This window comes from Peromyscus maniculatus, chromosome 14 (assembly GCF_049852395.1).
Source record: "Peromyscus maniculatus bairdii isolate BWxNUB_F1_BW_parent chromosome 14, HU_Pman_BW_mat_3.1, whole genome shotgun sequence".
NCBI lineage: Eukaryota > Metazoa > Chordata > Mammalia > Rodentia > Cricetidae > Peromyscus > Peromyscus maniculatus.
Genome location: NC_134865.1, coordinates 51,216,143 through 51,237,122, shown reverse-complemented (window position 1 = coordinate 51,237,122; position 20,980 = coordinate 51,216,143). Strand labels below are relative to the sequence as shown.

Genomic DNA, 20,980 nt, shown 5'->3' with positions numbered 1-20,980 from the left:
GGAAGAAGGGTCAGAGAGAGGGCTGGTGGACCTGCCTTAAGAATGGTATAGGATCTTTCTCTCTGGAAGACAAATGGGCAGTGTGCCAAGATCCCAATCCTCAATCTTTGTCTCCAGGAACCGGGTTCCTCCAGTTTGCATGTGACCATTGGCTCTTGTCCTATGGCAGCACCACCTTCCAAGAGCTCAGGTCATTTACCTGGTTGGAAGGCAGAGCAACATCTGCTTCTTTCTGTCTATGGTCTGCCTGGAGACAGGCGGTGCTCTGGACTTCTGGTTGATGCTCCTGCGTCTCTGTGGGTGAGTTAATGACACACGTGGTTGGACCAGGGGTGGGTCTGCCAGGACAACCAGGTTGAGAGACAGGGAGGGGTGGGCTGAGACGAAGCGTTCTTGGCCGGTTCTGAGACTCGGTGTTCTGAAGCAGAGACAGAGGGGGCAATGGAACGCTGGTCTTCAGAGAGAAATGACAAGTTGATTTAGTGTTGACTTCGGCCACTTCAAGATAGGGTCAAGGAGGATTCCAGGACTTGTAAGGGTTTGCAGGGAAAAAAAAAAAAAAAAAAAAAAAGTAAGTGCCCCTGAGCATTTGCTCTGTGGTCTTGGAACTAAAGTGGCCAAGGTTAGGTCAGGAGGCGAACTCAGTTGGCACAGACAGCCCCACTTCTGCAGAGCTCCGCCCTCCGGCTAGGCAGGGTTGATTGTTGCTCAGTTCAGGTTGGGTTTGTCCCAAGCTGTTGATTCTCAGCTGAGGACAGTGGTGCTGGCCTGACCTCCCCAGCAGAAAGGGTGCAAGAAGGCTTTTCTATGGGCAGACTGTTCCCCAGGTCCCCCACTGGGAGGTAAGAAGATGAAGCTCCTTGGACTCTTTCTTTGAAAGTGGTGGGACATGATTTCCTACATTTCTAAACTGATTTAAGAACCGGAGGCTCTTGAACGGAGGATATTAGAAGAGTTAGTGAGCCTTTACACTACGCTTATTTTCTCTGAGTCCGATTTGCGTCTTGTTTCTAAAGGGAAAAGTGTCATTTTACAGAGAAGGGCTAAATTACAGCGTTTGCGATAGGGAGAGGTCGGTGTCGGTTTTAAAAGTGTCATTTTTATCAGAAAAGTTGCTCTAGCACACAGGCAGTGGGTGGCTTTTCTGTCTGCGTCTGCTCGTGGGACATCTTGGAGCTTTCCAACAAGATGACAAGCCAGGACGTTAGTGACCGTTGCCCTCAGAGCCCTGAGAAGGGTCTCTGATGTGTGTGTGCGTGGGGAGGGGCTCTGGTATCACAGGGAGAGAGCTGGCTCAGGGCAGTAAAGTGAGGCAGCTTGGGCTTAGCAGCAGCCATATCAGATCTGGCTGTCCTTGAGAGAGAAAAAGGATAGCTAACCCTCCCGCTGCCCGACTGCTCTCAAATTTGTGTCCATTTAGTTAGTCCCCTCCTCCCCGTCCACCCTGTAATTGCAAACAAGGTGTCTTGGAGTTTAGTGGGGTTTTTTGGTTTTGTTTTGTTTAATTCAAGAATATTCCTTTTAAAGTGTGAATAATTTTAGCCTTGGCACATTCTCGACTCCTTTTGTTCATACCTGGCCCCGGGGGTGGTGGCGGGGGGGGGGGGGGGGGGGGAGGGGGAGATTTCAGAAAGGAATTAAGATCATGTAAAACTGCTATACTTTTGGCTCCTTCCCCCAGGCCTCCTGAGGAACCAGAATGTTTGTTTCTGAAAAGTAAAGTGTAAGCCAGTTTGAGGGGAAGGGACAGGAGCCGGCGTTTTTGGTTATGGTTCTTAAGTCACACTCGATTCACTGGCTGTGTCTACTGACATTCTGTTCTTGGGATTTGAGAAGGTTTAGAATCAATTATCTTATGATTCGTGGGTTACACTTTTCCAAGATGCATGAAGAGAATTCTGGACCTGTAGGTTTGGTTCAAGATGTGCATTTGGGTTGAGCATAGTGACAAATGCCTGTAACCCCAGCCCTTAGAAGGTAAAGGCAGGAGAATTTGAGGCCAGCCTGGTCTACACACAGAGTTCCAGACCAACCAGGGTTATATAATGATACGTTGGCTGGGAAAAATAACACACCTGCCTCAGATCAAGCTCTGGGATGCTCCATGCTGCTGTCATTTATGGAAAAAGAGATGGTTTCTCCCTCGACATACTTATCCACCATAAAACTGAGGCTGAGTGAGTGACCCTGCTCATTTTCAGACTTACATGGAAAGCCTGCTTGCTTCTCTTTGCTCACACGAAGTAGGCTGCAGGAGTGGGCTCCTGTACGTCTCCACGCAAAGATTCTACTTAACGTGCATTTTGACACCAGTTCCCCTACCTATAAATTTAGTGAGGTTGAAATTGTAGGGTGCTAATTGGCCCGGCGCGCCTTCAAAGAATGGTTCTCAAAGGAAACTTTCCATCCCTTTTTATTGCTGACAGTTTGTGATGGGGTTGGACATAGTCAAGTCTAGCAATCTAAAGAATAAGCACAGTTATTGCCACTTGCATTTCTGAACTTCTAGCCCCCACCATCTCTTTCTCTGGTGGCTCCTGGGGACTTTGAGACCTTGTCTCTGTCATTTTGGTGTTGTAGAAAAGACATTAATAGTATGGCAGTCTACATGGGTAGGGCTTGGCTCTTAAAATTGTTCTTTCTTCTGGAATCTTGGCAGCATACAAAATTTCACTGGCCATGTAGTGTTAGGAGATCTAATTGATAAGGGGGCATAATTGGTGAGAACATTTCTGTCACACCTCTCCTCTCCAGAGGCCCCCCCCCCCCCCGACATTCAGAACATATCGGGTCATCCCTTCTGACTACTTTTGTAGTTGGACTCGAATGATGAATGATTTCTAGTTGGCCTATCCATTCATTGTTTTTAAGAGGTGCCTCTGCCACATGAGCTTCAGAACTGGTCCATCTTCACAGAGGAGGTTTTAGTGGGGCCTTGATACCAGCCCCGGTCTAGAGATGCCAGCCAAGAGATTGAAGGGCCACAGAGATAGGGTTCTTCTCTGAACTCCTGAGGAAGCAGTTCATGCTTTGAGATAAATGTACACATAGGGCTTCAGTCAGTGCAGCAAGAAGCCTGACTTCTAGGTATGGCCTTTCTATGGACCACCGGCAAGGGAATCTGTTTTGTCATCATTTAAAAATTTTGAGGATTTTATACATGATTACTGTATTTACATCATCTCCCTTCCTCTTCCCTTCCAGCTCCCCCTGTGCCCCCATTCTTTCTCATGACTTCTTTAACTATTACTGTTACATATATAGCCTACCGAGTCTATGCAGTGTTGCTCACTGTAGATGTGGCTAGGGCTGACCACTTAGGTTTGGATAAATCCAGGGGCTCCTCTCTAAAGAAAACTGATTCTCCATCTCTCAGAAGTCAATGATTGCCTGTAGATAGGACCTTAGGAGATTTCCCTTGCCCATGTTGGTATGTTAAATGGTGTTGACATTGTGCAGGTCTTGTATAGGCAAGCATGTTGTTGAGATTTCGTGGGTGCAGTGTCTCTGTCGTGTCTGGAAGATGCTATCTAGTAGCAGGCATTCTGGTATTCTAGTTCTTAAAAATCTGTTCACACCCGATTCAGTGATTTCCTCTGACCCTTGGGTCTAGGGCTTGTGTTGAGGATGCATCCTCAGTAGGGGATGAGGACCACTCTAGTCATCTGCTGTCTACATTGACACTTGTGGATCTCTGTAATGGCCTCCACCTGTTGCAAAAATAAGCTTTTTTTCATGAGGGTGAGTGCTCCACTTGTCTGTGGGTAAAAGGATCAGCATTTGGATTACTGTTAGAAATCATACTGGTGTAGGAAACTGGCCGTGGCCGGTTCTTCTCTAGAGCCTGTGACCTCTCCAGCGTTGAGTAAGTGGCTCATTTGCGGTACCTGGCGTGACTTCCTTCCTGTTAAGCAGGCCTGCAAGTCCAATTAGGTAGCTGTTGGTTACCCCCAAGATAGAAGTACAGCTATTGCACCATTGAGCATAGCTTGCCAGGTCAGTTATTGCTGTGCTTCCCAGCCCTTACAGCGGGGTCGGACTGTTGATGGCTTCTCTCCCTTGGCAGCTTGCATGGCACCAATACTATGAGAGTTAGTCCTCGGGGAGGATCATAGATGGGTTTCTAGCACGTGCACAACCCCATCGTCTGTCCTAGTCTCCGTCCTAGTTCTTAGTCTCCAGAATCTCCCTTCTTGTTGTTCCCAACACACATACACACACACACACACACACACACAGAGAGAGAGAGGGGGGGGGTGGGGTGGGGAATAAGGAACCTGGACATTGGCCACACTTTTATCTACATCATAATACAAATATGGACAATAAATATTGCTATCGTTGGGCAGCATAAGCAGTCACTCCAGAGTTTTCTCTGGTATTGTGCAGGACTTTTTTTTTTTTTGCTTGCCCAGAGCAATGAGGCGACCTTCTTATACTGACCTAATATAGGCACCTTCAAACTTCCCTATGCCTGCACAGTTCCTGGCATGTGAGAGCACTTATTAAATCACCAGCTGTGATAGTTGGATGTCATCAGACATCTAGGCTTCCGGGTCACTGGACAATGACCTTGTTCTAAGGAAATAATGACTGCCAAACATCTCCAAAATCAGGAAATCTGGGAATACTCCCCAACTCACTTGCTCAGTTGACCTTGGGTGACCCATTTCAGTGCTCTGAGACTCCGTCCCACAAATGGAATTTCAACTGGCTTCAGCAGTCAGAGCATTAACAGTTGGCAGTCACCATGTATTGAATACTTACTATATGCCAGGCATTGGGCTAAGTACTTTTCATATGCTCTCCTCTCACGTCAGTGAGAAAGCTACTATTGATTATCCCCCATTTCACAGCTGGGGAGACTGAGCTTCTTCAAGAGTGATTGCACCTCTCACACAGCCAGAAAGTGTCCGGACTGGGACTTGAACTGAGACCTGATTCTGCTGCAGCGTGTGAGCGTTGAGTGGGTGGAGAGGTAGAACAAAGGTTGGTGAGTGATTGAAAGTGGAGCTGGTGTGAGCACACAGCAGCGAGAGGGAGCTGGAAGTACAGATTCATGGGAACTAGCATCCTCATGAGCGTTCAGGAGAGGGTGAGGTCTGTACCCTGCAGAAGAGAAGTAGACCAGATGGTCTGGAAGTTACTGTAAAGGAAACAGGCTTTCTGCTCGGCATAGCACTGTATCTCATAACCCCCGCTGGATTCTGATACTAACATTTTCCTCTTGCTTAACAGGCTCTTGGGCAGCATTTTCCTCTCGGCTGCTCTCCTGCCTGTCATAGCAGCTCATCCTAGCAAATTCTTGACTCTAGGCTTTGCCCACCAAGCTCCTCCCTTGTCCATCACTATCTATCTGGGGAATTCGGTTATGACTTGAATCTCAGATATACTTTGCAAAGTACAGAAAACATTAGACTAGGGATTCAATCCCCAGCATTGAAAAAAAAATCAGTTTACTTTGTGTTCATACATTATACCAGATTACCCTATATCCATCAGGCTACCTTATTCTGAGAAAGGATTTAGCGATAACCAGCTACTTCAGTGGTAACTGTCCTCATTTGTAGACAATTTGACTTTATGTCTCATATCATTTGGGGGTGATTATGGAGAGGAATAAGGGCTATGGAGGTGGCCTGGGAGAGATAGGCTGACCATATTTGAGCTGTTGAAATGCTATTTGATAGAATCACATGTTGTTGGTTGTTTATGCTCTTTTGAGGGGCCCACCACCCAGCTCCCAAATAAATCACACACAGAAGCTTATTCTTAATTATAAATGCCTTGCTTTAGCTTGGCTTATTTCTTGCCAGCTTTTCTTAACTTAAAATTATCCCATCACCTAGACTTTCTCCTTTCTTATTTCTGTATGTCTTACTTTCACTCTTATTCCATGGCTGGCTGTGTGGCTGGGTGGCTAGCCCCTTCTTTCCTTGATCCTTGATCTCTCTGGCTCCTCCTTTTTCTCCCAGACTTTTCCTTCTATTTATTCTCTCTGCCTGCAAGCCCCACCTATCCTTTCTCCTGCCTATTGGCCATTCAGCTCTTTATTAGACCATCAGGTGTTTTAGACAGGCCCAGTAACACAGCTTCACAGAGTTAAACAAATGAATGTAACACCTCTTTGCATCCTTAAACAAATGTTCCACAGAATAAAAAAATGTAACACATCTTAAAATAATATTCTACAACAATCACCTGGAGGGGACAAGGAGACGCGTTCTGGTCTCAGTTTGGTGAGTCTGTACATGGGATGTGAATTCTCTGGCTTTTGGTTTCCTTGTGTATAAATTAGGAAATGCCAACGAGGCTGTCTCTAACCTCCCTTCTAGGAAGTGTGCTGGATGATCCGGTGGGCTGGGAGTAATTCTGGCCTTTCTGGGGGAGAACTCAGCTCATCTGCAACTGAAGGAAGTCGGAGCTGGGGCGGCCGGGGCAGAGTAGAAGGAGAGTGAAGCCATACTGGAGGTTAAGGGACAGACCAGAGCGGGAGTAAGAACTTCCTAGTGGAGGGGTGACTGGACTGGTATTCCCCTTTGTCCTACTGAGGCAGCAGAAAGGTGGTGTTTGTGTGCCTTTCCTCCCCTGCTCCCCACAGCACAGTGAGTACCCCGTTGCCTCCTCTCACACCTCAAGTGTCCCCTCTCACCGTCCCAGGACAGTCTCCAGGGCCTGTCTACAGCTGTGTGTGTGTGTGTGTGTGTGTGTGTGTGTGTGTGTGTGTGTGTGTGTGTGCTTCGCATTCTGCATTTGGGTTTGGCTGAGTCTTCTGTCCTCCTCCCCCGCTGCTTCCTAGTCTCCAGGACTTCAGGACCTGGCTGGAAACGGTCTGGGTAACACAGTGTTTGCGAGGCCCCACCTCTTCGGCTGTCCCGTCTCTGCCTGAAGGAGCAAGACCAAACCGTGAACTCAGCCTGACCTCTTCACTCACAGAATTGAGCCATCTGAGTCTCCTTTGCGCGGGGCCATGTATTTGAGGGTCTAGCCGCACTCTCATTGTCCTTTTATGCCCACTGCTTTTATTTTATTGTATTTGTGGTGGAGGAGAGGTGAGATCCCACTGAACCCACCAAACCAATCATTTCTGTCCCTGCTTCCTCTACTTTTCCCCATTTGCTCCCCGTTTCCCTATGCTATTTATTTCTAATAGTGATCACCCTACCTCTGAAGGTATGAGAGGCTTTTTTAACATTTTAAATTAAGTGTCTGACTGGCCTGCGTGTATGTCTCTGCACCACCTGTATGTAGTACCCATGAAGGCCAGAAGAGGGCAGTGGATCTCCCTAGAACTAGGGTTACAGAAGGTTCTAACTTGCCATGCGGGATTCTGGAACTCAAACCTGGATCCTCTGGAAGAGCAGCCAGTGCTCTTAAGCACTTGGCTACCCTTCCAGCTCCATGGGAGGCCATTTTAACTACAAGGATGAACATTTCATTCTAATAGCTATCCATGAAGTAGTTCTGTGTCCCATGATTGCCTTTAGGTTTACTCCGTGAGTCTAGTTTTTTCCCTGCCCGGGAATGAACAGTCAATCAGGCTTTCTAAGCTTCTGGTTATTTGTAGGCGGTCGAAGGTCCTGCGGTCACTTTGAGTCACACACCTCGCCTCAATTCAGCACCTCCATGTCTTTGTCACCCAACTGCAAAGGACAGGGAGGTGTTCAGTGACCCACACTATTGTTTCCTGGGCCCAGCATGTATTTAATGCTGATTCTTTCTCTTGTGCCCAAGCTCACGGGTTTCTCAGAGAGCACTCTTTGCCCAGCTGCTGAGATATTCACAATGGAAAATTTATCACTGGACATGGTGACTCACGCTTATGGTCCCAGCATCAGGGAGTTTGAATCAAGAGGTTTTACCAAAAGTTCAAGACCAGTGAAGGCTGCATAGTGAGTTCCAGGATAGCCTGGGCTAGAAAGTGATGCTTTGTCTCAAAACAAACAAATAAAAAAGAGCAAATTATCCTTCATTCCACATTGTTGCTCTGGCCTTGGGGTCCCCAAAGCCAGTGATTCACCTCCAGTCTCTTTCCACTAAGTCTCTTGAGTCTGTTCCAACAGGCCCTCTGGACCAGACCTGTACTCACCCACTCCCGTTAGTCTTAGAAACCAGTCCTCCATCCTTTGGAGCAGTGGACCTGGAGTACAGGCTCACTCCCAGCTCAGCAGTCCCTCCATCTTCCAGCAGCCGATGGCCAATCTGGCCCACCATCTGCATACCCCCACCCTGTCTTCTCACTTGCAGGGAACAGACACCAAGTTTCCCGAGTGAGCAAATTCTCTGTGGTGGGAGGGTGAGGCCATAGCCCAGGCAGGAGCAGCGCCCTCCACATTCCTCTGCACAGATGCTCTCCAGTGTCTGCTTATTCTGACAGTTTGTACCCTTGGTGTGAGGGAGGAGCTTGCACACATTTTTTTTTTAAACGTTCATCCTTGACTGGTGTCACACTGGAGAACACCATACCTTTTGTATCTTAGTGTCTTAGTTAATATTTCTGACTTAACATCTTGTTATGTGTGTTTCTTTAAAACCATAACTGTCAGGGCTGGAGAGATGACTCAGTAGTTAAGGGAGCACACTGCTCCTCTAGAGGACCCAAGCTCTGTTCTCAACAGCTACCTACAATTCCAGCTCCCGGGGATCTGATGCTTCTGATCTCCATGAGCACTGTAACTCATTCACATATATCCACACATAGGCACATACACATAATTAAAAAAAATATTCTGGGTGGCGGTGGTGATACACACCTTTAATCCCAGCACTCAGGATGTAGAGGCAGGAAAATCTTTGAGTTCAAGGCCAGCCTGGTCTACAGAGCAAGTTCCAGGATGGGCAGGGCTACACAGAGAAACTCTGTCTCAAACAACCAAAAAGCAAATAGACAACAACAACAACAACGAAACCATAACTGTCCGGTTGGGTGTGGTAGTATGTACTCAGCACTCGGGAAGCTGAAGCAGGAAAAAGGATCATGTATTTGAGGCTGGGAAGATGACCCCATTGGTAAAGTGTTTGCCATGCAAGCTTGAGGACCTGAGTTTGGATCCCTAAGCCTGTGTTAAAGTGAGACACCACAGCACACATCTATGATCCCAGCACTAGGAAGGCAGAGACGGTGGATCCCTGGAGCTTGCTGGTCAACCTGCCTACCTGAATCAGTGCATGGCAAGCTCAGTAAGAGATTCCATCTCAAAAATAAGGTGGAGGAAGACTAATGTCAACCTACGGCCTCTACACAGATGTGTTTGCACACATGCACACTCACACACACTCACAGGCATACACATGAATACACACACATACACAGAGTTGATCCAGTAGGTTAATGAGAACACTAACATTCACTGAGTTCTTACATAGTCATCCCTCTATATCCAAAGGTTATGCATCTATGGATTCAACCACTTGCTGATCAAAACTATTCAGAAAAAAAATATTGTGTTTGTACTGAACATGTATAGACTCTTCTGGTCATTATTTTTCAAACAATACAAGACAGCAACTGTTTATGTAGTATTTATTATATATAAGCACCCCAGAGGTGATTTAAAAACATGTGGAGGATGTGCCTAGGTTATACGCATTTTGTATAGGGGAATCTGCATTTCTGCAGATTTTGGTGCCTGTGGGTGTTTCCTAGAAGCAATCGCCTTTGGACACAAAGAGGGCCACTTTAGTGCTAAGTGTTGGTTTTCATACGGTGTACATGCACTCTTCATCTCTATTTTACAGATGAGTAAATGAGGCAAAGGGAGGTTAAAGCAATCTGTCTAAGGTCACATAGTTGGCTTCGGTGTTGGGATTTAAATGGAGGAGATCTGTCCCCCAAGCGTGCACTTTTAAACCACAATGCTCTGCTGCTTCCCGTGAGGGTGGGGCCATGAAGATGACACACGTGTGATTGACAGATGCTGTTTTCGGAGGTGCCTGTAGGTTCCTCACTCTGCACTGGGGCTCTCCCCACATTGTTTTTTTTCTCTCCCCACTTCCCCATTCCAGCAACTCCATCTGTGTCTTTTATCAGAGTCGAATCCACCTGCCTAAATGACCCGTCATGCACCTGCCCTCACTGCCTCCCACAGATGTGTGCGGCTGCAGGGTCCTCATCTGTCTGTCTGTCTACATTAGAACTCGTCTTAGCCGCAGAGGTATATTTGGCCCAAAGCACTTCTGCTTGTATCTTTCAACTTCTCTGGTCTTTTCGTTGTGAAGTTGCTATTATTGCATGCTTTTATGCCAAGGGCAGTGAACAGGAAGTTGGCAATCATAGCTTCTCGTCTCTCTGTGACACCAGTTGCCTATCACCAACCTATGCAAAGCCCTGGCTTTTCTACGCCTTTGCTCCATCACCTTTAAGCTGTGGGTGTGGACTAGGTCCCTTGACCTATGATTTTATTTACCTTTTAAAAATGGTGTATTTGTGTCTGCCCGAATGTATGTGTGTGCACTACATAGATGGAGCCTGTGGAGGTCAGAAGAGGGTGTCGAAGTCTCTGGAACTGGAGTTACAGGTGGTTGGGAGCCACTGCATCTTATTTAACCTTTTAATTTTCTATTAACCTTTAGGATCCTGAGGGTTCGAGACTCTGCACAAGGTTCACATGCAGAAGATACGTATAGTATTAGTTGGGAAAATAATCCCTGTAGTGTCTGTTCTAGACTTGACAGATTTTTAGAGATCACATTCTCCAGATGATTATGGTTTTAGGTGAGGGCTCCATGGATTTATTCACTTTTCAGAGTGAATTTAAAACAAACACTCCAGGTCTGTTCCACTGCCTTTCCCCTTTCAGAGACCTAATTAATTCTCATAGTGCCACAGGTCTCTTTAATGACAATGAAATGTGGACATTCCTAAACCGGGAGCTAACTATGACAGTAGCACCTGACCTGGACTAAGAAAGTCATCGATGGCTAGCTGCTCTCCTGGCAGAGTGTGCGTGTTCATAGCTGTCACGGCAAGGATGTTAGTATGTTTATCTAAAGGAAGCTTCCCTAACCCCTGCCATGGGCATTGTGCCATTTACAATATGTGCTCAGAACTTCTTTTTCAAAAATCTAGAACATTCTGACTTCCAAGGCTGTGGGATATTTTGTTTCCCAGCAGAGCTGCTGTTGGTTCTGACGGTGGGGCAGGTCCTTGAACTCTTCAAATGTTACAGAACTTCAGAGAAGCCTCTGCTTCATTGACTTCTCCTGAATCCCAGCCCTGGGTCCCTTGAAGCTGCTTCCATTGCCCATGGTTTACTGAGTTTTTAAAATGTTGCATTAAAGTACTATTTATGGTAGCTAGAGAAATGGTTTACCAGATTCAGATCCCAGCACACATCTTAGGTGGCTCACCTTGCACGCACACACACACACACACACACACACACACACACACACACACACACACAATCTTCATTCCTAAGTTGCTTTAAACTTTGGACTTTAAGCAAGTGGTATTCATTTTTGAGCTGAGGTTTGCTATGTAGCTCCAGCTGGCCTTGAACTTGAAACCTTCCTGCCTCAACCTCCCGAATGTTGTGATTACCACCGAGCACTACAGCGCTTAGCTGCCATTGCCTTCCTGGTCCTGACCTACAGGTTGGTCCCTGAACGACTCTAGGGCCTCTAAGGCTGTGGCTCCAAGATGAACTGGGGCACACCTGCTAGAGGCTATGCCCTGTTCCCTGCTTGGCATATTAGCTCACATGAACAGGCTTGATGTTTTCTGGAAGCATCTCCTGTACTTGGGTGTTTCTTTGGAGCCCCAAGACCTCATTTCTCCTATTCCATCTGAGAAGTGATGCAACTTCTTATTGATCATCAGTTTGCTTATTGATCACTACAGTTGTGTTGACTGGGCATTTTGTTATTCATTTACTTAGATTAGCTGTTTGAGATAAGGTCTCACTGGGTAGTCTAGGCTGGCCTAAAACCCATGGTGCTGTGATTGCCTTCCTCATCCTCCCAAGTACTGGGAACTACAAGCATAAGCTACCTCTCCTGCTTGATCACACATCTGAAAATTAAAAAGGAGATTCAAATGCTCATGGGAAACGCAAAAACAACACAGACTTGCAAAAATGATAGAATGTAAGATATCATTGTGTCCCCTTTCTCCTCCGCCTCTTGTCTGTCTTCTTTCTGCTAGGAAACTGGGAGGAATTAGGATGCAGAGTTGCACATTGACCGGCCATAAGCCCTGCTTCAGACCTTCCATAAGGCAGGCCCTTTCCTCTCCTTTCCACGTGGCCCCCACATATCCCTCGGGTTATGAGAGTCTATCCTCTCTCACTCACAGGGCACATACCCTTGGACTTGTCCCTGTTGAGACCTGATGGCTAGGCCTGTGGAAGGTCTGGCCACGTCCCCTGACTATTAATTGATCTGCCCCTCTCTAGAGGCTGAGCTGTAAGCATTTCTAGCTCTGCCATTTTAACCCATCGGGAGCTCTCTGGGCTGCCTCCTTCTCTGTCCCTATTCCTGTCCACAATTCCTTACGATATGGCATTTTCCATAAATATCCCTAAGCACCCTTTTGCATACCGTGTACTCATCTTCTTGTCCATTAAGACATGAAGATATCCACAGACTCAGCTTGGCACCTGTTTCTTGGACTTCCTCTAAGCACATCTCTGCCTCCGGATACTGAACATCTGTCATCTCCCTGCCCTCTCCAGAGCACTTGTGAGATTTCTATTGTTACACTGAGCTGGAAAACGCTGAGATGCAGTGTAACTTGAATTAGTTAGATAAATGACATTTCCCAAAGGTGCTCAATGGAAGACTGGCCATATCATCCATATATTGATCATTTGGGAGCTCCAGGCTGTATCAGGGAAAGAGCAGCATCTTTCCTCTGAGGGGCAGTTGAATCGCTTGAATCGACCCTAATGCTGTCCACCTTCTTGTACCCCTGGCATTTCAGTTCCCTTTACTTTTAAAGACACAGCCTACAATGATACACCCTTTTAGTCAGCTAATTTGTAGTGCCTCTGAATTACTCTCAATAAACTTCACATAATCTGAATAAAATTCACAGACACTGGGAGGTGTGGGGGGAGGCTGGGGGGACTGGGAGGAGGGATGAGAGGGGGAATCTGTGGTTGGTATGTAAAATGAATAAAAAAAATCTTAAATAAAAAAATTCACAGACACTGACACCTACCTATATATACATAAACTTTTGTCTATTTTCTCAGTGAGATCAAACTCAGGGCTATACATGAAAAGCTGGTGTAACCACTGACTTACAGCCCCAGCCCTTGTTCATTATTATTGGTTCTCTCTCTCTCTCTCTCTCTCTCTCTCTCTCCCTCCCTCCCCACGTGGGGGAGGGGGTACTGGAGCTTGTCCCAGTACTTTACCACTGAGTCATAGCCCAAGACCTTTTGTATATTTCTTTTAAAGCAGGGTCTCACTGAGTTGCCCAGGCTTGCCTTAAATGCACTTTGTAGCCCAGGAAAGTCTTAAACTTGTATCCTTCCTGCCTCAGTCTCCCAAGTATCTAGGATTACAGGCATGAGCCACCACACCAGGCCTTTGGGGGTTTTGTTTTGTTTTTAAGAGATAGTCTTGATCAGCTCAGGCTAGCCTCGAACTGTTGCCCAGGCTGACCTCAAACTCTCTCACATCTCTAGCTTTTTTCCTGCATCCCAAGTGCCGAGATTACAGGCAGGTGCAACTGTAAGTCCTGCCTCTACATTAAGTTTTTAAAGTCAGTATAAAAAGTCAACTCTAATCTTAAAGAGATAATAAAGGAAGAAATGAATTGTCCTGTAATATCATTATATTTAGTGTGCAATTGCTTTGACATAATCACCTGGAAGTCAGAGGCTGAAATCTTTACAAGTAGCCACTGATAATGGGACGATCAGACATGAGATACAGGTGTGTGTTGTGGGTGACTCAGCATACCCGGAAAGGTGCTACTGCGGACTGATGTCATTCTCCAAGATGATGAACATTTCTTGGTAGTGTTCCAAAGAATATAAAGTAGGACATCCTTTCAATTTACATGTTAGTGGCATTCCTGGCCAATGCAGCATTCAGCAAAGCCACACTATGGTTGGCTGTGGTGGCATGCACCAGTGGTCCCAGCACTTAATAGGCTGTTAGCAAGAGGGTTTTTATTGGAGGCCAGCCTGGGATACATTCTGAGACTCTGTGTCAGCCAAACCAAAATAAAAGAACAAAAACCCATGCAAAAGGGACTGGGAATCTGTCTCAAGGGCTTTTGCTTGCCTAGCATAAGGCAGCCCTGGGTTCAATTCCCAACACCTCAAAACAAATATAATTATAATAATAATTTAGAGTGTTCTCTTCCTTAGAACACTCTAAAGTCGCGTAGGAATTGCAGAATCTTGGCAAACGGGTTCCCACTTCTCAGAACCTGTAGCACCTACTGTGGTGTTGATCCATGTCCTCTAACCCTCCTTCCTGGGGAGGAAGAGCCAAGGACCAGGTAGTGGCTGCTTGGGTTCTAGGTTTAGCATACAGTATCACAGTATTTGTATGACCTTACATAGGTTACACTTAATTCTATAGGTCTGGGTGTCTTCTCCGTCAGGAAGATTTAAGCACTATGCATGTGCCAAAGACAGAGTGGTAAGTACCTGCTTAGCCTGTGAGAAGGCCTAGGTTCATCTCCAGTACTACTGCTGCTACTACCACTACTACTATTACTACTACTAACAACAACAACAATATTAATAATAATGAATTAAGATAAAAAATAAAGTGACATGTGTGTCCTGCCTACTCTGGGATTAAAGCTTGCTATGCTTTCTTTATAGATGCTCAGGCCAGTCCAGGACATCTGTGTGAGCCCCACAAGGCAGACCCCATTCATGAACCCTCCCTCACTGTGATTTCTTTCTAATACTAAAACACCCTGGACTTCTCTTATCTTCAAAGGGAGGGGAAGGGGAGAAAAGGAAGGGAGGAGAAAGGGGAGGGGAGATGGGGACAGAGGAAGGGAGGGGAGAGAAGGAAGAAGGGGGGCGCCTTCTCTTGTCTACCTGAGCAGCCTTTCCTTCATGAGCTGATTTCCATAAGTCCTCAGCACATCCCTGGGCCGGTCCAGCAGCCATTTTTGCATCCATCCCTTTCTAAACAGTCACCAGTCTTTGCTAAGTTTGTTGTCATCCCCTAGACAACTTCCCTCTGCAGCTGGCCGCGGCCTCTGGCAGTCTCCGGCCTCCACCTCCCCGGGGTCCCAGTGTCCTTTTCTTGAGTATGCTCCTGCTTTCCTGTGTCTTCCTCTGGCTCCTTCCCAGGGCCTCATCCTCTGCTAGCCTCAGATGTCCCCCTCCTCCCCAGTATGCTCCTCCTCTGCTGTGCTCCATCCTGTTCAGGTCCCAAGGCCGTGCCCAGCCTCGAGCTGGCTCCCCTATTGGCATCTCCAACACAAAGAGCATCTGAAACACAGCTACTGTGGGTCCCCAGAGCTGCGCCTCTCCCTGGATCCCCAGGGGCAGAAGTCGGGGTGCCATCTTCAACTCCTCCTAGCTAATCACTCCTAAGTCCTGTCCGTCATCTTTCATTATGGCTCTGCACTAACATGGGTTGGGGTTCTTAATAGTCTTAACAAGCGTGTTGGTTGCTCAGTCCTCATTAGCATTTGGGATCACAATTCCTAATTTCACTACTTGGCTGGATTAAGATTTTTGGAGGTCTTCAGAATGGATATCTGGTCTCTTGTTATGCTGGAGATGAAAATTGGGCGTCAAACACACTGGACAGATGTTCTGCCACTGAGCCCACCCCCAATCCCATTCATTAAATAATTTTCTCCGGTGTCTTAAGCATGTATGAGTGTTCCTGATAAAGTGTCAAGACATTTGGCCTGGGCTAGAACCTCTGAGTCCATGGTCTTTGCATATACATACCTGGTGGAACAAATAGGTACTGAGCAGTTGTTTAGTGAACATACCGATGAATGCATGGATAATAAGATGAACTTAAAAGATCCCGTTATTACAGTGAAAAGCACTGTAATAAGGGAACACGTTTTTGGTTTTCTGGGATTTGATATATTGCACCCTCGTGGGAATCTGTGGAAGTTCAGCTCTGACCTGTTACCACCTTTCGAAGGTTCTTGGGTAGAGGGGAGAGGACTGAGGAAATATTAGGTAGAAAGATAGAAAGAGACACAGGATAGCTTTGGGAGGGCCCTGAGTCAATACCCAGTCGCCCAGAGCTTTATTCAAAAGGACTTTTTATAATATCCTAAGGGGAGAGGCAAAAGACCTCCCCCTTGCAAGATCAAAGCACACCGTACAGCCAAATGTAGACCCTGGTGAACATGCCCCTGACCAAATCATCCTATTATGCAGCCCTGCTGGGTAAAGCAAGCTCCGATTCTCTGACCCCGAGTCAGGTCTCACTAGACAGCCTCTGTGGGCCACCACACACCCTCAGCCCTCTAAATTTTTTTTTAAAAAACGGCCAGTTTTTTAAAACTGGAGAGATGGCTCAGTAGTTAAGAGCACTGGCTGCTCTCCCAGAGGTCCTGAGTTCAATTCCCAGCAACCACGTGGTGGTTCACAACCATCTATAATGGGATATGATGTCCTCTTCCGGCACGCAGGCATCTGTGCAGACACAGCACTCGTAACATACACAAACAAAAACACAAACGGCCAGCTTCCCTGTTGTGCCCCCAGCATTCCTGCTCAGCCTGTTCATCATCCAGCGGTCTGCACATTTGAGATGCACCTAAGGATTTCTGCATCGCTAAGTAAATGCATCTGTGCAATGGGCAGTTTGCTCCATCTCCTGCTGCACTCCCATGAACCCCTGTAAAAGACTCCACCACCTGGCCGTGTGTTATTTAAAGTGGCCCACACAGAGCTAGGCAGTGAACCTGAGGAGGGGATGGTACCTGCAGTGGGCGGGCGGGTTATTTAAGAATTCGGTGGAGGGGATGGTAGAGGGTGTTGGAAATGGAGCATCACTCTAGAAAGCCCAAGTGAGACCTCCAAAGGGAGAAACACGGCCTAGAGGCAAGTGTGAATGAGACTAGCAAGTTTTTGAAACGTCAAAAGCTCTGATTTTAACCAGTAGCCTGACTCACTTTTAGGGGTGGATGAACCAAACAGGTGTCAAAATATCCATTGATTACACATAGGGATAGCCCCAAGAGTTTAACCCCGTCTTCAGGCTTTAGAATGCAGACCACCTGATCCTAGGAAGAGGAAGGAAGAGAATGAGGGAGAAGCAAGGGGAGGGGAGGGGAGGGGAGAACCGCTCTCCAGGGACACTTTGGCAGATGATTGGCATCCCAGGGTGGAGTTCTTGTGTCTGGAGAGGCTGTCTCTTGTTCTTCCTTCCCCCTGGTTTGTTCTCACATCTGTTCCCCTTGGATCCCCGACCAGCCAGCATGTGTCTATGGGTCTTTCTGATTAGCCCACTGGGGCACAGGTATCTCTGATTAGCCCAATGGGTCAGAGTTCAAAAAGAGCCTGACTGTGCTGAGCCTGGACCCACTGAGTCACGGCTTCTCCACACCCATTTTCCTCATCCTTCTCCCATCAGTAGAAGCTGATTTGTCCCTCACGCAGATGTTACTCAGCTTTATTGCACACAGTGGGATATTAAAGGAGCCCCAGAGGCCTCTCTTTAGCTCTCTGCCGCCTACCAAGACAAAGACTTGAGCCTACTGAAAGGTAAGAGGCCTGGGAATTGTCAATATTGTGAGCTCACCACACAGTTCAACCAGCGCTGTCCTGGGACCCCGGAGAATTAGGAGACTTTAGGAGTTTAGGGGCTGGACTGTGGTGGACTCTTTCCGCAGAGAGTGATTTTTTTTTTCTTTTTGTTTGAGATAGTAATCTTTGAGTGTGCAGGGAAGGACAAGTAGGTGAAAATGGACAAGAGACAGGGACATTCCAGATGGAGTGAGGGGTGGGAATTCTGAGCAGAGACCCGAGAGGCTAGAATATATGTTGAAGGGACAGCCAGTTATGGTAAGACAGGACCTAAAGCTTTCGATTTGTTCAGCAAAATCCTATTAAGTACTTGTATCATGCTAGCTATTCTAAAAAGTAGCTTCTGGGGCCAGCTAAATGGCTCTGTGGGTAGAGGCACTTGCTACCAAGCCTTGATGACCTGAGTTCAATCCCTAGGAGCACATGGTGGAGAAGAGAACCGACTCTTTTTTTTTTTTTTTTTTTTGGTTTTTTTGAGACAGGGTTTCTCTGTATAGCTTTGCGCCTTTCCTGGAACTCACTTGGTAGCCCAGGCTGGCCTCGAACTCACAGAGATCCACCTGGCTCTGCCTCCCGAGTGCTGGGATTAAAGGCGTGCGCCACCACCGCCCGGCGAGAACCGACTCTTATCTATCATATTTTCAATCATTTCATCCTGTTGTCTTCGCTGGCTCATTTTTGCGTGAATACTGTGTGTCCATTTCTTTCAGGTTTTCTGGTCGCTTCTCTGGGAGCATCAGTTCTGAGCACTGGTGCCAGCCACCACTGTGCCGTGTTATTTCCAGGAGGATAGGATAGGCCTGCTAGGTAGCGTCAGGGTCTAGATGTCTCCTGGCCTCTCTACCCCAGTGTCCATCTCTGCTCCCCCACTCAAGTGTCCCACATGTGCTCACTTTAAATATGGACCCTGGAAAGTGCCCCTCTAGCGGAGCAGAGAATCTGTAGCCACGCTCACGTGTGGTACCATCATAGCCCTAACATCTGGAGGAAGTTTCCTCTAGAGACTCTGGGTCTCTTTGTATATAGGAGAGACAATAATCGTCTCTAACTCACAGGATTTTTGTAAGCGCCGAGTGAGATAATACACGGCAAATGCTTGGAACGATGCCCTCACATGAGCTTTTGAATGTCAGCTATCGTTATTGTTATTTCATTGTTTTACTGGGAGGGGGCGGTTCTCCTCAACGTATTCTCGCCTGCCTTCTGTTTTCGGGAAGTCCTTGTGATTCCTTCTTGTTTTCTGGTGCTTTACTGGCTTAACTGTTCCTTAAAAAATGTCTTTTCTGTCGTGCCCAGGGCCATGAGGGGGTAGATGCATACCCTTGGCCTCCAGCCCTCCCCCGGTTGCTTTCTCCCTGTGCGCATGTGCGTTGTTATCATCTGTAACAGACACACGGAGGTATACAGTGTCACAAACATCCACTCACCCAGCAGCCTGGCCCAGGGCAGGACTTGCCACTCGGTCTGAGTCACCCAATGCTGCTGTGCCATGGGCAGGACGAGGTGATGAGTTCTATTTTTCAGCCTCCTCGGGCTGGCTTGAGGCTGCCTTAATGAATGTAATAGGTCCTCTGTTTCCTTTGTCAAAAGGAATGTTAATTATTTTCAGCAGTCTAATTATGTGGCTAATGAGAGGCTGACTGAGATAACATTGCCTTTAATTACTCTTGCCTAACTGCTGTTTGGAGCCATAATTTGAACATGTTGCAAGGCTGGGCGCTTGCTCAGTAGATGGAGCTGTCCAGCAAGAGGCCGAGGGAGGGGCCGGGATTGCTGAGCTCATGGCTCTTGATGAAGGTGCCGGAGGTGGCTGGTGTCTGCTTCGCCACGTGTCTGACGACCTTTCCTGCGTGCCGTCACTTAAAGGACATGGGCCAGATGGAATCAGGTGGAAAGCATTCAAGGTTCCACAGAGGAACCATCAGTCTTCTGTCCCTGCCCGTCACCCCAGAATACCTGCCCTTCAGGCTGCTTTTGGCCCAAGTTCCTCCTTCTTGGAGGACACACACCTGCCTTCCCTCCAGGTTGACAGATGGATACTCTATGCCAGTGCTGTCTAGAACTTGGGAAAGTAAAGATAAGGGACCTGTGGGCCAGGGAGCTGCCTAAAATAAATTTGCATCACAGCCTTTTCCTCTTTAACCTGGAGAAATGTCATATGCCCTGTCTTCTGACCGCTATCACCATCACAGATTTATCTTCCATGCTGCGGCCTTCCTGTGGTTATGGTATGGTGCCTTTCAAGCCTTCTTGGCAGATCTTTGGGAGGCGGCTCTTCTGGTCCTATAGGTGATCTCCAGTAGCTCATACAAGATTTGTCTTCCATGAGGAACTGTTGTCAATTATAAATGGCACATTGCTATAGGCAAACCAAGTCCTCCTAGGCCTTCCCCTTAGATCTCGCTCTTCCATGAGTGATGTGTATGTGTGTGAGTGTGGGGTAGGTACCAGTAGAGACTTCTGCCCTCCAAGGTTTTAGCTGTAGACTTAAGCAAATCTTTTAACCTCTTTGAGCTTCATCCTCTCAAATCAATTGTGGTCTATGCATGTCTCATAGACTTGTGTAGAGTCAGATGAGATGGTCTGTTGGACACTGTCTGGCATGGAAGAGCAGCAATAAATGGTTTTTAACACTCAAGAGAGTACCTGTAGTCTGAGCTATAGGCAGAGACCCAAGGCCTGGCCTCATTCATCAATAGCCATGACTGTCTTCTGGTCTCTTGAAGAGAAATCACTCTTCAGAGCTGGGCAGTGGTAGTGCATACCTTTAGTCCAGCACTCAGGAGGCAGAGGCAGGTGGACCTCTGTGAGTTCAAGGCCAGCCTACAGAGTGAGTTCCAGGACAGCCAAGACTACACAGGGAAAAAACTGTCAAAAAAAATAAAAAAAAACAGACAAAAAGAAGTCTCTCTCCAGACAGTAGATGGTGACTTTTATGAAAGGTTAACCTTCCCTTCATTTCAAATGGTAGCTTTGGCTACCTAGACCTGTTTCTGATTTGGTGAGAGAATGCAGATATCTGTTCAGTAGGTCAAGAATCCCGGAACCAAGGGAATGGAACTCAATGTTAGCAGATCTAGAGTAGTGCTATCCAGTGATATTTCCAGTGACATCTGAAATATTCCATATCTGCTGTCCAATATGGCAGACAAGGGCCACATATAGCTTTGAATACTTGCACTGTACCTAGTTCATCTGAGAGATTAATTTTTCAATTTCATTCACTTTTACTTATTAACACTTAAATAATCTCCTGTGTGCAGTGACTATCCAAT

At 46.9% G+C, this 20,980-nt stretch overlaps 1 protein-coding gene across 14 annotated transcripts in view; it reads left to right on the top strand.

Moving 5' to 3' along the window:
• Tmem229b (transmembrane protein 229B) overlaps positions 1 to 20,980 on the top strand; it is a 61,485-nt gene that overhangs the window by 17,551 nt on the left and 22,954 nt on the right. Inside the window, exon 1 of one of the 14 annotated variants that reach the window (XM_015991955.3) lies at positions 279 to 300. The exons of 9 other annotated variants lie outside the window; for them this stretch is intronic. The gene's annotated coding sequence lies outside the window, so the exon portion shown is untranslated. Of the gene's footprint in view, positions 1 to 278; positions 301 to 364; positions 843 to 14,579; positions 14,602 to 17,259; positions 17,664 to 20,980 lie in introns of those variants that run through there. 4 more of the 14 variants (XM_076550926.1, XM_015991952.3, XM_076550929.1 and 1 more) reach the window with 4 other exon arrangements.